Source organism: Macrobrachium nipponense, chromosome 31 (genome assembly GCF_015104395.2).
Source record: "Macrobrachium nipponense isolate FS-2020 chromosome 31, ASM1510439v2, whole genome shotgun sequence".
Lineage (NCBI taxonomy): Eukaryota > Metazoa > Arthropoda > Malacostraca > Decapoda > Palaemonidae > Macrobrachium > Macrobrachium nipponense.
In genome coordinates, this window is record NC_061093.1 from 42,485,185 (window position 1) to 42,500,234 (window position 15,050).

A 15,050-nucleotide genomic window follows, 5' to 3' on the forward strand; every position below is an offset into this window, starting at 1 on the left:
AAAAAGGGTTAGAATCACACACTATTAAAGAATACGTGGATTTATATTGCAATAATTAACAGAGCAAGACTGTATTAATAAAATTATTGACTATTTTTATGACATTCCATACACTAGGAGCTTACACGCAATAACTTTTGATAAAAAAACACTATTTTCAAAATGCCACTTTATGGCCACGACTATGAAGGTGGGTCTTTATTATTCTATTAACATTAATATTTGACGATATTCGCATTGGAAAAGTTCTCCAGCAAATAAATATTAACGAAGTATCTGGATTGTACAACAATTTCATTTAAATAATTATTGACTTTTCAAATTCTGGCTAAAGCTAGATGATTTCATTAACCTTTTGAAGTAATTTTAGTAATAGAGTTGAAAGAGTATACCATAAAAGGACAAATCAAGAAAATTTAATAATTGCATTAAAATAATTCAAATATCCGCGATAATCATTTTAACCAAATCAATCCATTTAAAATCTCAGTAAGGACACCAGAGAACTTTATTTTAAAAATTTTTTTTTAGAGAGAAAAGATCTTTTGAAAGTAAAGCTATTGGAGGTTGCATATGTATTACTGCATAGGATCCAGTTGCTTGTTGCAGACCCTTCTTTGTAAGTTCAAAATTAAGAAAAGAATTCTTTCAGTCTAGTGCTCATCTCAGTTGTCGAGGTAGAAAATCTTATCAGACTGCGAGGTACACAACTAGATAACAATGCTTTGAGGCAGGCATCATAAGAAATAAAATACACAAAATGCAAGGATTAATAAGGATACACAGAATGCAAGGATTAATAAAGGAATACACAAATGCAAGGATTAATAAGGAATACACAAAATGCAAGGATTAATAAGAAATACACAAAATGAAAGGTTTATTAAAAGAATACACAATGAAGGATTAATAAAAGGAATAACACAAAATGCAAGGATTAATAAGAAATACACAAAATGAAAGGATTAATAAGGAATACAAAAAATGCAACGGATTAATAAGAAATACACAAATGCAAGGATTAATAATGAATACACAAAATGCAAGGATTATATGAAAATACACCAAAATGCAAGGATTAATAAGGAATACACAAAATGCAAGGATTAATAATGAATACACAAAATGCAAGGATAATAAGAATACACAAAATTAAAGGATTAATAAGGAATACACAAAATGCAAGGATTAATAAGAAATACACAAAATGCAAGGATTAATAAAGGAATAACACAAAATGCAGGATTAATAAGAAATACACAAGATGCAAGGATTAATAAGGAATACACAAAATGAAAGGTTATTAAGGAAGGAACACCAAGATGCAAGGATTAATAAGAAATACACAAAATGCAAGGATTAATAAGAAATACACAAAATGCAAGGATTAATAAGAAATACACAAAATGCAAGGATTAATAAGGAATACACAAAAATGCAAGGATTAATAAGAAATACACGAAATTAAAGGATTAATAAGGAATACACAAAATGCAAGGATTTAATAAGAAATACACAAAATTGCAAGGATTAATAAGGAAATACACAAAAACACTACAAGGATTAATAAAAGGAATACACAAAATGCAAGGATTAATAGGAATACACAAAATGCAAGGAATTAATAAGAATACACAAAATGCAGGGAGGATTATTTAAGGAAATACACAAAAGCAAGGATTAATAAGGAATACACAAAATGCAAGGACAAATTGACTTGAAATCGTTTTAGAAAGAAGATTGGGAGCGAAGCATAAGGAAAACAATATGTTCGTAGAAACGAAAACGACAATGTGGAGGGTTAAATTTTCTGACGTGACAAATCGATAATAAAAATAGGAAAAGTGGCAACGCAATGAATGAAACCCTTTTTTTCTCAAAACGCTAAAAACATTAAAAATCAAAATAAGAAATGACGCCACGTCTAGCTGAAATACAAAAGGAAATGATTTCATGTTCTGGTGTCATTTTCTTTATCCACAATAAACATAATTATCCTTTAATTCACAGTTTTAACATAATACATAACTGTCTCTGTTGCAAGAAGCGCGAGCAAAAATAAATAGATGGCATTTTGGGTCGTAGCGGTGCCCTACAGAAACCACATCTCGTCTTTATAGAATCCATCAGTAACCGAATTGCTCCTTAACAACGTATTTTTTTTTCTGATTACTACGAAAGTAACATCAATGTTGTGATTAATTTTCATTTGTATTGATTGCTAATATCCGATTAGTAAATGAAAATGAATGACAAAGGCATTTGCTTTGCCTGGGATTAGAGAAAGCTCTCGATAACAACGCTAAAGTTCTACGATGGTCCATTAATCCATAACGACTAATATATCCTTTCTTCATCTGCATGGCTTCAGGTGCCCAATAATTACCAACTGTCTATTAGTGAATCTCGCGTTTACGCAGCAGTAGTTACTAAGATAGAGGTAAAAGTGAAGTTTGTAACAAAAAAAAAATGTAAAAAGCCATTTAAACATGCTCACAAAAAAAACCAATAATTTTATTGCCTTTTTTTTCTATTTTTTCATTCTTTTTCTATGATTTCTGGCCCACTATGAGACTGTCGAGCTTAAAAACTCAGTTCCTTATATTTGCATCATATAATTCACTAGTTTCGTTGAGGGCCATATCATGTATCAATGAAATGGTGTAAAGGAAAGAATGTAATTAACTCAGAATCAAAATATATTCAGTTTTCATACATAGGAAGTCTACGTGTGCTGTACGTGTAATGTACACAGCAACTTAAAGATATGTCATAATGACAATGGAAATAAATAAAGTCATTGAACAAATAGGCTTAAATAAAAATTCCTGATCTTTTTTTTTTCCAAGTTCTACTGACTACAGTAGACTATGAGGGGAGTGGGGACCACATCGAGGTTATTCTCAGTTTTGATCTGGCTCACCAGAAAGCCTGCTGTTACATCTGCAAGTGACAAATCTGATTCGTCATCTCAAGGAATTCTTGAGAGGAGGGAGAGGTATATGAAGAAACCCCTTACAACCACAACCCCCCCCCAAAAAAAAAAAAAAAAAAAAAAAAATTCACAACTCTATAGATATGAGCATTAAACATTTTTAAAAATCACAGACACTTAACACTATCTTGCTTGTGATGAGGGGGGGGGGGGGGGGGGGGGGGGGGGGGGGGGGGGGGGCGGTGGGGGTGGGCGGGCGCTTCCATGCCTTTAAATACCTGTGTATTGGCTGACATTTTCCGGGTGCGTTGGATTGCTGCTGCCGCTGTTGTTGAAGGTGGGAAATCATTGCCTGATGTTCTCTTTCATCTTAAAATACAGGAAAAAAACGCGACGTTTGTAAAATATCAAAGTAATTCGAAATAATTTTGATCTGCTGGGAATGTTTTCATCTCCACAGCTAAAGTGAGAGACCCTTCCACTCTCAGGAGGTTTCGTCATCGACGTCAGCTGAAACTTTATCACGTTTCTCTGTCCCCTGAATGCTCGATTCGGCGACTTTTTCTCAGTTTTACTGTAAAACCCTGGAATTTTCTTCTTGCTTCCGTTTTTCTTTCCTGTATGTGTTTCCATCAGACCTTCTTCTCGGTAACTTAGTTCTGAATTGCACCCAATTATGCATCTTGAAACATTTAAACCATCCTGCTGACTTGTAATATTATTAATGGCGATATTATATCCATTATCATAATTTTCAGATCCTTCGTAAATACTTCGATTACGTTAACCGAGTTCGTTTCCTTTTTTATTATAATAAGCCTTCCTTCTACGTCAATTTTCACCTTTCTCTCAGATGCGCCTTTTCTTTTCTTCCACTTAAGTGCAATTGTGTGAAACGAAACTTTCCATTCTCATTGGAAGCCCACTTCTCAGTTATTCGCTACAAAGGAATTTTTGCGTGCAAGGTTTTAGTTTGCGCAAACTGATGTGTAAACTAGTTTTGATTTCCTTCTTGTAAGACTCGATTATAACGATGTTAAAATTCGACCTAGTTATTTGGATATTAATATGATGTACGTATGTTCACTTTATTTATTCTATACACAAGTGATCCAAAACATTTATCATTGAACATATATGCACCCGTTTAGCATAGTACATGATCCGTATCAGATAGGTAAATCATTAACACAAAATACTTTTTTCTCTTGGATGAAAGGTCAAAATGGGAGTCTTTGGCATTTTGCTGGTGATCTCGGCTGCAGTCCTATTGTCAGAAGCAAATAACAATGTGATCGTCTCAACTCGGTTGGGAAATATTACTGGTTTCCGGGAGCGATCCACGAAGGGAACCCATTCTATTCCTTCCATTCTGTGCCTTACGCAGAACCACCGACTGGAAGTCTCCGCTTTAAGGCGAGTTCGTTTGGTCCATTTCAAAGAATCTGACAGAATTCCGAAAAGCTCCGAAACAGAATCTTAAGCAAGTATTTTTTTCCGCATCGTGAGACAAGAGCGACATTTGGCAGAGATACAGCGCATACTTGAAACTATTTGCGACCTCATTACGAAAGTCTCCATCTTGATCAGTATCTAAGGAACTGAACTTTGCTCGAGTTTTGGTTATACGTGGCGGGTGAGTTTTACAAGACCGTCTTTTAAGATTACTCTTTGTTATGGTTCAACATTAGTGCACAAGATTATCACCATATAGTACAATAAAGTTCTGTAAAACTCCTTTAAGTATCACTTCCCTCATCAAGTCTTGCAATACTGAGAGTTTTAGGTAATTTGTTATTGTGAGACAACTACATGGCATTACGTAGGTGCCTAATAGATATAGCTGAGAGAAACTGTAAGCCACTTGTAAGTCGCTGAGTGTACCACGGATTCAGATGTATCTTCCTAATAGACAAATCGTGGCCTGTCTGTTCAGAGCACTGACCCATGTTAAGGAAGCATTGTAACCAAGGAAAGAAAGTCAGAAAACAGTATTGTTTTCAGGTATGCTACCAAATAAAATATTAGCAGTTAAAAAAAAAAAAATTGCTACTTCCCTACCCAAGCAGGCATGGGACCAAGTACATGAGACGGTACTAGTGGACAAGTACAAGTACTAAGAAAAAGAGCAAGTACAAGTTGCCATTTGATATATTTTCCATTCTTCATATGCCTGGAGGCATCTCTGTAATGACCTCTTAAATCCAAATACCAAACCAATGGTATACTTAGATAGCGTTGTCTCTAAGTGAAACTTGAGCCTTCGCACACATGGAATTGCTGGGCTAGAGGGCACAGAATTCTGTCTTTGGGCACAGTCGGTGGCCTCCTAAAATAGTTCAGAAATTTCTAGCATGTCATTATGAATATTTTGGTCATAAGCGCCAAGCTTTGGTGCACTATCCAAAATGTTCAGCTTTTCTTATGGTGCTCGCAAAATAGATCTGACCATCTTCTAACTACGAATTCCAACGAGGAGCACAACCTGATTGTAATTTCTTTTTCTCCTAAAAACGATCTGTTACAATTGTTGATTTATGCAAAAGGAACCAATTTTGATGCTTTGCTAAGTGTAACATTTAACTGCGCTCCTTTGAAGCCATCGTTCACCACCAGTTGCACTGTATGTGCAAAGCAGGAAGTATGCACAGTTGGTAAAACTTCCAATAGTTTCGGAGGAATTATGCCCAGCTGGTAATACTTCCAACAGTCCAGCAAAATCAATACTACCACTTCCATCCAAATCATCGAGATCCTCTTCTTCCTCATCAGTGTCATCATTTGCTTCATATATAGAATCTGGAAGTCCTACGCCCATATGCCCGAGGTCCTTGGGGGATGATGCATAACGACTAAACTACTGTAGTATTACAGAACTGGAGCTTGTTTCCTGCAGACACAGACAGGAATGTGAGGAGGATGTCGCAGGTTCTAATTCTTGAGCTGATTGCACGAAAATTGACTGATATTCTGTTGATACACAACAGGATGTTGAATCATTTGAATTAAACTTGTTATATCTAAATTACTGACATACATAATTCACATATAGTCAAGTTATTGTCACTACTATGCAGTTTTTTTGTTTATACGATTATTCATGCAATACAGCCTACTAAGGATGTAATGTACTTGAAGAATACTTAAAAGTAACTTGATTTTACAGAAACTTTTTGGCCAAGTACAAATACATCGAATTTTAAAATCTTCAAGTACAAGTACTCAAAATTTTGCACTTAAGGCCAAGACCAAGTACAAGTACCAAGTACTTGTACTTGGACCCATGCCCTGTAGCCACGTGTGCACTAGTCTCGCCCATAAATACTACAGTGACAAATGTTGGGCATCTTGTGGCTTGTAAGTTAGTTTCGTGTGTGAGCCCATATGCAGCAACTTCCAGAGAAGAGACGGATCTGCTGAAAGTAAAGCCATTGGTGGTTGCACATGTAATCACGGCATAGGTCCCCTATAATAGTAATTCTTGAAGCAGACACAGGACAGATGGATCACCCAAGAAATCTTTTGATGAGCCTGACTGATCAAAAGCTGTTTTTTCCGGTGAGTGGACATTTCAATATTTGCAAAACTTTATGCTCTCTGGCATAGAAGAGGGTTCATAATCATTTCTGACAAGAGGAAAGGATCCAGAAAACTAAAAGTAATTTTGCAAAAGTGGTATATACTACCCCTAGAGCTGATATTAAAGTAGGAAGTATAGAGATTCAGGACTGGAAAACACACACAACACACAACACAGACAATAAAAAAAAACTTTCTACGCATAAAATCCATTTGAAATTACCTTGTCATGCTGTGCATACTCATGGCATTCATATCTGAAAATAATCTAAGTACAAAGTAGTTAATGACAACATTGGCAATTTATCGGGTAATAGATAAAAAAAATACTGAGTGCAAGTCATTTGATTGATTTCATCAGTAAAATATCTTATTCTTCATAGCAACCTACAACTACTAAAAAATGACATCGCCAAAGGAATGCGTTGTTTGTTTTTGTTTGTATGGTGTTTTTACGTTGCATGAAACCAGTGGTTATTCAGCAGCGGGACCTACGGCTTTACGTAACTTCCGTCGAGAGTGAACTTCTATCACCAGAAATACACATCTCTGACGCCTTAATGGAATGCCCGAGAATCGAACTCGCGGCCGCCGAGTTGGTAGTCCAAGACCAAACTAGGAATGCGTTGGCGACGTCGTATTTGATAAGTCGCTACTGTTGGCTACATATGAGACTACAAAATCTTTTGTTTCGTCATCACTGGGAAAACATAAAGTAATTTTGGACAATAAAAGCATTTTCCAGAAACGATTTGATTCCAAGAAACACCCTGACTGCTTCACGAGCACTTGGTCGTTGATTCATGCAGGAGCATCAAATAATTCCACGCCAAAAAACTTGAAATCAAAGAGAACGGTTTCGGACAACATAAATGAAACCCACAACCGTAAGACAAAAAATGACAATCAAGGTGGCGTCGCATGAACTTGCGGAATTCAGCTCTGAAATGAATAAAATTACAGATGAATTGATCGAAAGACTCGTGCATGTAATTATATGCTGCTGACAATGCAATAAAACTATCAGACTATCTGATAATTAGATTAAGAGATCACAATTTTCTCCTATCAGTCTTGTCCACTCGAGTTTTGAGAGATTAAATTCTCTCATGACCTCCCCACTGCAGTTCAATCCTGCCCCTGGATTTTGTATTTAGTAATGCTGTAATATTAATCGAAATGTTGTTTGTGCCCCACAATAATCTACATAATAATCTTACTATAATGGGCGTTATGTCTGTCCGTCCGTCTGTTATTCAATCACGGCCAAAAACGCTGGCTGATCCGATAAGCATGAAACTTGACAGGGTTATAGTGGGGACCCCTAAGATGGTTTATAATGGGGTTTCATCCTACCTCCCCCCTCCCTTCGAAGGGGGTGGGAGTGAGAAGGGAGTCACTGAAACGGAGCTGGTTCTGCCCGTAGATTGCTAGTCTACATAAAACCTTTTTTAGAAAAGAATAAAAACTTTCAGAAAAGATAAGCAAGCATCTTGAAGCACAGAGTTGAGTGACACCAGTGTCCACTGATTATAATGATAATGGTACCGTTCATGACAAAATATAGAATCACAGCTTTGCTTTAGTTACTCGAGGGAGGGGGGGACAATTAGAGTATCAGTAGATAGAAATTGATTTGTCTAGAATGATTTGACTATAAGCAACCCGTCATGATGGCCTCAGAGTTGACGAAAGTGACACTCCCGGTGCCTGATGGTGGCATTATTCTATAGTATAGCCTCACACCTCCAGTATAAGTAGTCAAGAACCGTGAATGGAACAAATCACAGAAATATTTACACATAAGATCGGAATGCAATTAACGAATATTATTTATTGAAATCAGCGTCAAAATATGTTTAGTTCTAGTGAGATTTCTGTATCTGATAATACACGCTATAACAAACATGAAATTTCATCCTTGCCCAAGTTCCTCAATGGACTAGTGGTTTTTGCGCTCGGCTACCAATCCGGTGATCCGAAGTTCGATTCCCGGCTCGGCCAACGCGGAATCAGAGGAATTTATTTCTGGTCATAGAAATTCATTTCTCGATACAATGTGGTTCGGATCCCACAATAAGCTGTAGGGCCGGTTGCTAGGTGACCAATTGTTTCCTAGCCACGTAAAAATATCTAATCCTTTGGGCCAGCCCTAGGAGAGCTGTAATCAGCTCAGTGGTCTGGTTAAACGAAGGTATACTTAACTTCATCCTTGCCCAAAAGTAAGTAGAAACTCACTTTGGACAACATTTTAAGGAATTTGGTTATGGTGGTAAATCAGTTAGAATTTTCTATTGTTATTTTAAGCAGTGATTTCTGATATTTACAGAGAGCTTATTTTAATTTGTTCATCAGGATTAGCAAATGTTTTTGAAGTCACAGAACTGATAAGTGAAATTCATTCCTATCCTATACTCTGTTTTTTCCATCTGTCCATCCGCCTATGGTGTTTGCGCATTGCAACACTGCGTCCCGGGCTTTATATAATATCCTATTTCGAATATTACCGGTGTAATTCGCATACAGTAAATTATTAAATACTTTTCCAGTTGCAAATGTACACCCAGATATCCTTTTATTTACCTAAAATTTAGACATAACGTAACTATTTAAGCACGGGACGCAGTGTTGCCATGCGCAACACCACAGGCGGATGGACAGATGGATAAAAACAGAGTATAGTCATGATGTACTTCTCCAAAATATTTCGCTTTTTTTTCAGGCAGGAGTTTCTTTCCATTTACAATTAACTCCTGTCGTCATTTCCCTTCATTCGAACGCCGTATTTGCTGTACGCTACAACTCCGCTAAGTTTTTTCTTGTAACACAATATTAACAATTCTGCTGAGGCAGGAATATGAGATCTTGGGCCATTATCTCAAAATTTGATTGCAGGCTAACAGTCACTTTCTTTCACGATATCATCAACGTATATCGTGAGATGCTTTTTCGGTCAAATTTCATCTTTCCCTAATAGCAATAATTTATCTATTTGTAATGAAACTGTCACAAACTTTACGCTTTATCAAAGTGACCTGCGTTCAAATGCTTCGTTTTGAGTACTATTGTATGATGTAATACTGTACATGATTTCATTATTCTCAGAATTATACATTGGATTAATTTCCGTGTTCCTGTCCACTTCAAGATTTAGATAATTCATTACCTAAACTTTTTAGGTCATATTCTTTTACTTGCTTTGAAGGATGGTTAAGCTACAGTCCTATTTCTACTTTTTTCTCTCGCGATGTGAAAATACATATTTTAATTCATCATCCTTAAGTTTTATATCTGTAATATGTACTAACAACCAACACCCGTTGTTTTAGGACCCTGTCCCTGTCAAAAGTTGGAGTGGTGTCAAGAATGGATCGGTGGTTCCTGAAACTTGTTCACAAATAAAAATTTTTGAAGCGACAGTGAGGACGATAGAATACGAAGGAAATGAAGACTGTCTATATTTAAGCGTATTTACCAGCAAGGTCAGTTTTGAAAAGCCGATGTATACAAATAAGATGAACGTACAAAATAGCATCAATTTTGAAAAGAACAACAGCATTTGACTCCCCACAAGGAGAGCTTGAATTATTGTAAGTTCTGTGTCAATGTTTTCATGAAGATGCTTTATCATCCCTCCAGCCAAATGAAATATTATCTTCCCTCCAGGCAAATGAAGTATTATCTTCCCTCCAGCCAATGAAGTATTATCTTCCCTCACGCCAAATGAAGTAAAGGCTGCCTCACCCAGAGTCAAAGTAATAGGGTCTGCTCACGAGGCGGTACTAAAACCTATCCCCGCCCCTTGTGAAACATCAGTTACAAAAGGACCGTATCTTATGAAACTATATTTACGATAACATTTTCATATAACTATTTTTGCGATGGCGTTTTTTTATATGAATTTTCCTTTTATTGCATGTTGCCGTATACCACGTTAAAGTACAAAGAATGCTCTTTCAAATGATATATAGCACATTACAATTACGATTAATTTCAAACCCACAAGCGAGCACAGAAAAAATTATCTACGCACACAAAAATGTGGTATTACTTCATCCGTCAACCTACATACATTCACGTTTCGTAGCGTAACTGACTAAGGATGGTGATAGAAAGAAACTGAAAAATGGATTAGAAAGATGATAAAATTTACTATATAATGCATAAATAAAAGTTGATAGGTGTTCTCAGAAATTTTTGAGGAATTCTGAGTCAAAGACGGACCAAAATTTTTAAATTTTATGTAAATATTTACCACATTTTTCTTACATAATTTTTCATCTTATTACATTTTTCCATATACCATGTAAAAGTACAAAGAATGCCCTTTCAATTGGTATATGACACATTTATAATTACAATTACTTTCAACCCATAATCGCGCACAGAAAATATTATCTACGCACGGAAAAATTATAAAAAATTAAGCGTTCGTGGAGATCTGAAATATAGCCCCGCCCCTTGTGAAACGTCATCAGATATGTCCAGCCAGATTGACGAATAACTCTTTGTACTTTTTTTTCGAAAATATTATAATTGTTGCAAATGCAACTGCCATTTTTTACACTGTCTGTATCCACATTTTCTTTGTATTATTGCATAACAATAAGTATTCTTAAGAAGATTTGGAAAATATAATTAATCTATCATTCTCACCTTTAGCCTAAAAAAAAGTTGCTTTTCAAAGTGAGGTATGAACACAGTGACAGAACTAAATACATTTCTTAAAAATTATTTAAAAATCTTGATAATATTTCTACTGAAAGAGAGAGAGAGAGAGAGAGAGAGAGAGAAAAGAGAGAGAGAGTTGTCATGTTATAAAAAAATTTGGCTTGAAGAGACTACAGCAAACCAGATATAGGTAAGTAAATAAATAAGTAAAGAATATGTAGCTATGTGTGTTCAAACTGGTATATTCTATGTGCAATAAAACAAGGCTTGGTGACTAAATGAGAGAAAGGGTATTAAAATAACATCAAGCATGTGACCTCTTTACAGATGTTATCAAGATTTTATCAAAACACTATGCGAAATGGATTAAATGTATAAAAAACTAAGGTTCTTTAAATTCAATGGAGAAGCAACCGGAGTGTTTACTCTTGTGACGTCACCAGTATTAGCTTCGCCCCCACTGCTGAGTTGAGCAGACCCTATATACTTTTAATGGGTATTAAAAAACATCATGTGACCTCTTTACAGATTCTGTCAAAATTTTATAAAAAAAACCATGCGATATGGATTGAATGTAGAAAAACTAAAAGTTCTTTAAGAAATTCAATGGAGACGCACGGCCAGTGTTACTCTTCTGACGTCCACAGTATTAGCTCCGCCCCCACTGCCGAGCTGAGCAGACCCTATTACTTTGACTCTGGCCTTACCACTGTTACCAGTGATGGTCTTCATTCACGGCGGCGCCTTCTTCGCCGGAGGCATCAACTGGTATACACCGTACGTTCTCATGAATGAGGACGTTGTGTTTGTCATGATTCAGTACCAGACTTGGAATTCTTAGTGGGTATCTGTTTTTCTGCTGTAGAAACCATTTTTTTCCATATAATGAATATGTGATTGTAACGACCTAAGGAATTTGTAGGGAAATCAGGCCCGTACCCAGAGTTTTGTTTAGTTTTTTTTGTTTTTTTCCCAAAAACTGGACATTTTCTTCTATAAATGTCATTGCACTATAGCTATATACAAGAGGATATACTTGAAAATATGGACTTCCAGAAATTTGGCAGGGGGTGGGGGGGGTGGCCGTCCGACCCACCCTCGGTACAGGCCTGGAAATATTATCGATCTGCTTTCATAAAAAAAAGAAAAAAAAAAACGATAATCAGTATTACAAATGCGTCCACACAGGTTTCCTGTCCACCGAAGATGACGTCATCCCAGGGAACTTCGGTCTGAAGGACCAAGTGTTAGCTCTGCAGTGGATACAAGAGAATATCCATAACTTTGGTGGTGACAAGACTCGTGTCACTATCTTTGGAGAAAGCGCGGGCAGGGCCTCTGTTCATTTCCATGTCTTTTGCCTCATTCCAAAGTTACGATAAAATTAAAGAGAAACTGTGGTTCTATGGCATGTTCATAATTAAGAACGTTATCTTGCTTCAAGTTCTGACTCTATAAATAAATAATGTCTTTAACTCATCAAGGAATGATTTCAGTTCACAGTTGTATTTTTCCTCTCATGTTATAGATGAAGAATAGGATTCCCACTGTCCTGACAAGACATTCCCTTTGAATACTTTCCAACTTCCTTTTTCCTCTCACAGGGCTCTTTGCTGGGGCAATTATGCAGTCCGGATCGTTGCTTAACCCCTGGGCAATGGCGGCGCGTTCAGGGATGTGGCAATGTACAAGGAAAAACGCTTCGATTGTCAAGGTTTGAACGCACCCAGTGAGCGTTCCAGCAAAGCTCTTCTTTCTTGTCTTCAAAGGACTGATGTTAATCTCACAATTAGCATTCAGGATCATATTGTAGGTATTAATGGCAACAAAGCTTGTTGATTATATATATATATATATATATATATATATATATATATATATATATATATATATATATATATATATATATATATAAAATCCACACATCAAAGGGTACTACAGTAGGGAGGAGAAGGGCGCAGGAACATATACACATACATTAGATACATTTATTGCCAACGCGTTTCTTGACCCAGGTCACATCATCAGGACATCTATATAAAAAGGAGCATCCGAGCACATGATTAAAAGAAACATACATAAAGCATAAGAAAACTTAAAATGGAAATTAAGTTAAACTTGAATACTGAATCACACTTAAATACATTTACGCATTAAAAACCAAGAAAGCTTAAAATGATCCTTAAAAAAACTAAAACTCAGAAAAAATAAAGGTAGAAACGAACTTAAAATGAATTGAAAGGCGCACCTCTCAAAATGACAGAGACAAACACACTAAAAGAATACACAGTATTAACACAAGAACAGAAAAAGAAGGCGGACAAATAAAAACAAACAAGCCAGTTATGCTATGAACAGGGGAGCAGCTGATGATTGGCAATTTAACGTAGGTACAATTCTTTTTATTAATAGACTTTCCAAGAGAAGCAGTTGGCAATAAATGTATCTAATGGATATGTATATGTTCCTGCGCCCTTCTCCTGCTTACTATTATATTATATATATATATTATATATATATATATATATAATATATTATATATATAATATATATATTATAGTTATGTATATATGTATAATATATATAATATATATATATATATATATATATATATATATATATATATATACTATATATATATATATATATATATATATATATATATATATATATAGATATATATATATATATATATATAATATATATATATATATATATATATATTTATATATATATATTACAAAGAAAACTTCTAGGCACACAGCACTGTTCTGCTAAGCAGCAGACGTATAGTGCTCAGCATTTCTATCTTTTTTGCGGGCTTTTCCCCCTTAGAGTGTTAATCCTGGCAAGAATCTTTAATTTTTGACCAAAAGAACAGCAGACATAATAGAAAATGCGCGTCTGTACTTTTGTGTAAAAATTGCGACATATTTTATCTCAAGCATGACATTTTTTTTTTCATTTTCTTTGAGAATGAAAATTTTTGTTTAAGTTCCTTGATTCCCCTTTCGTCCAATTCTCTTTCATTCAATCCCTTTTGTTGAAAGGATCCAGTATTCAACAAGTATCTCATGACATAAAAAAAAAGTGAAAAGCAACTCAGCCATAACATTGAAGGGCATCAATACCTTTGAAATGCAGAATTTACGTCAGACATCAAGTGGTGCATGTAGATATTTGATCTTGGTGAAATGTTTCTCCCTTAAGATCTTAATGTCGTCAGAAATTTGGAAAATCTGGAGGGGCTACATCTAAAAGTACCTTCTTTTCACCATAACTTTCGAATTAAGGATACAATATGAGACGCAATTACTTCACTTAAATTTAGTTTGCCCTCTCTTTGGGGTAGCTTTACAAACAAGTATTTCAACTATGCTTGTTTTGTCTACCCCTTTGGGTATTTACTACATATATTTATTGTAATATGATTGAATTGACATAATTAGCTCTTCAGTTCCAGTGGAGAGAAGATCTAATGTATTAAATTTCATTATTTCAATTACTGTGGCGCTATCTTTTCCCGTTCAGCACTGGAACTTCAATCCTGGTCCTACTAGGTCCAAGAGTGGATGGGGACTATTTAACCAGAAGCACCAGAATCCTGACAAAAGAAGTCGTTACAACAAAGTAAACCTTATGTCAGGTGTCACTTCCCACGAAGGAGGACTCTTTACCTTTCGTGAGCGCACAAATTAAAACTGAGACAATCAATGGTATTTTCACAGATTTTTTCATATTGTTTATGAACCACCTTTCACATTGTCCTGTTTTGTTTGTTTTATTGTTTGATGGTTTTTATTGTTTTTACGTTTGCATGGAACCAGTGTTTTATTCAGTTAACGGGAACCAACGACTTTACGTG

General features: G+C 35.6%; 1 pseudogene; it reads left to right on the plus strand.

Annotated features, from left to right (window-relative positions):
• The first annotated feature begins 4,160 nt into the window (after nt 1-4,160).
• LOC135206824 (juvenile hormone esterase-like) lies at nt 4,161-14,819 on the plus strand (annotated as a pseudogene).
• Nucleotides 14,820-15,050: the final 231 nt, after the last annotated feature.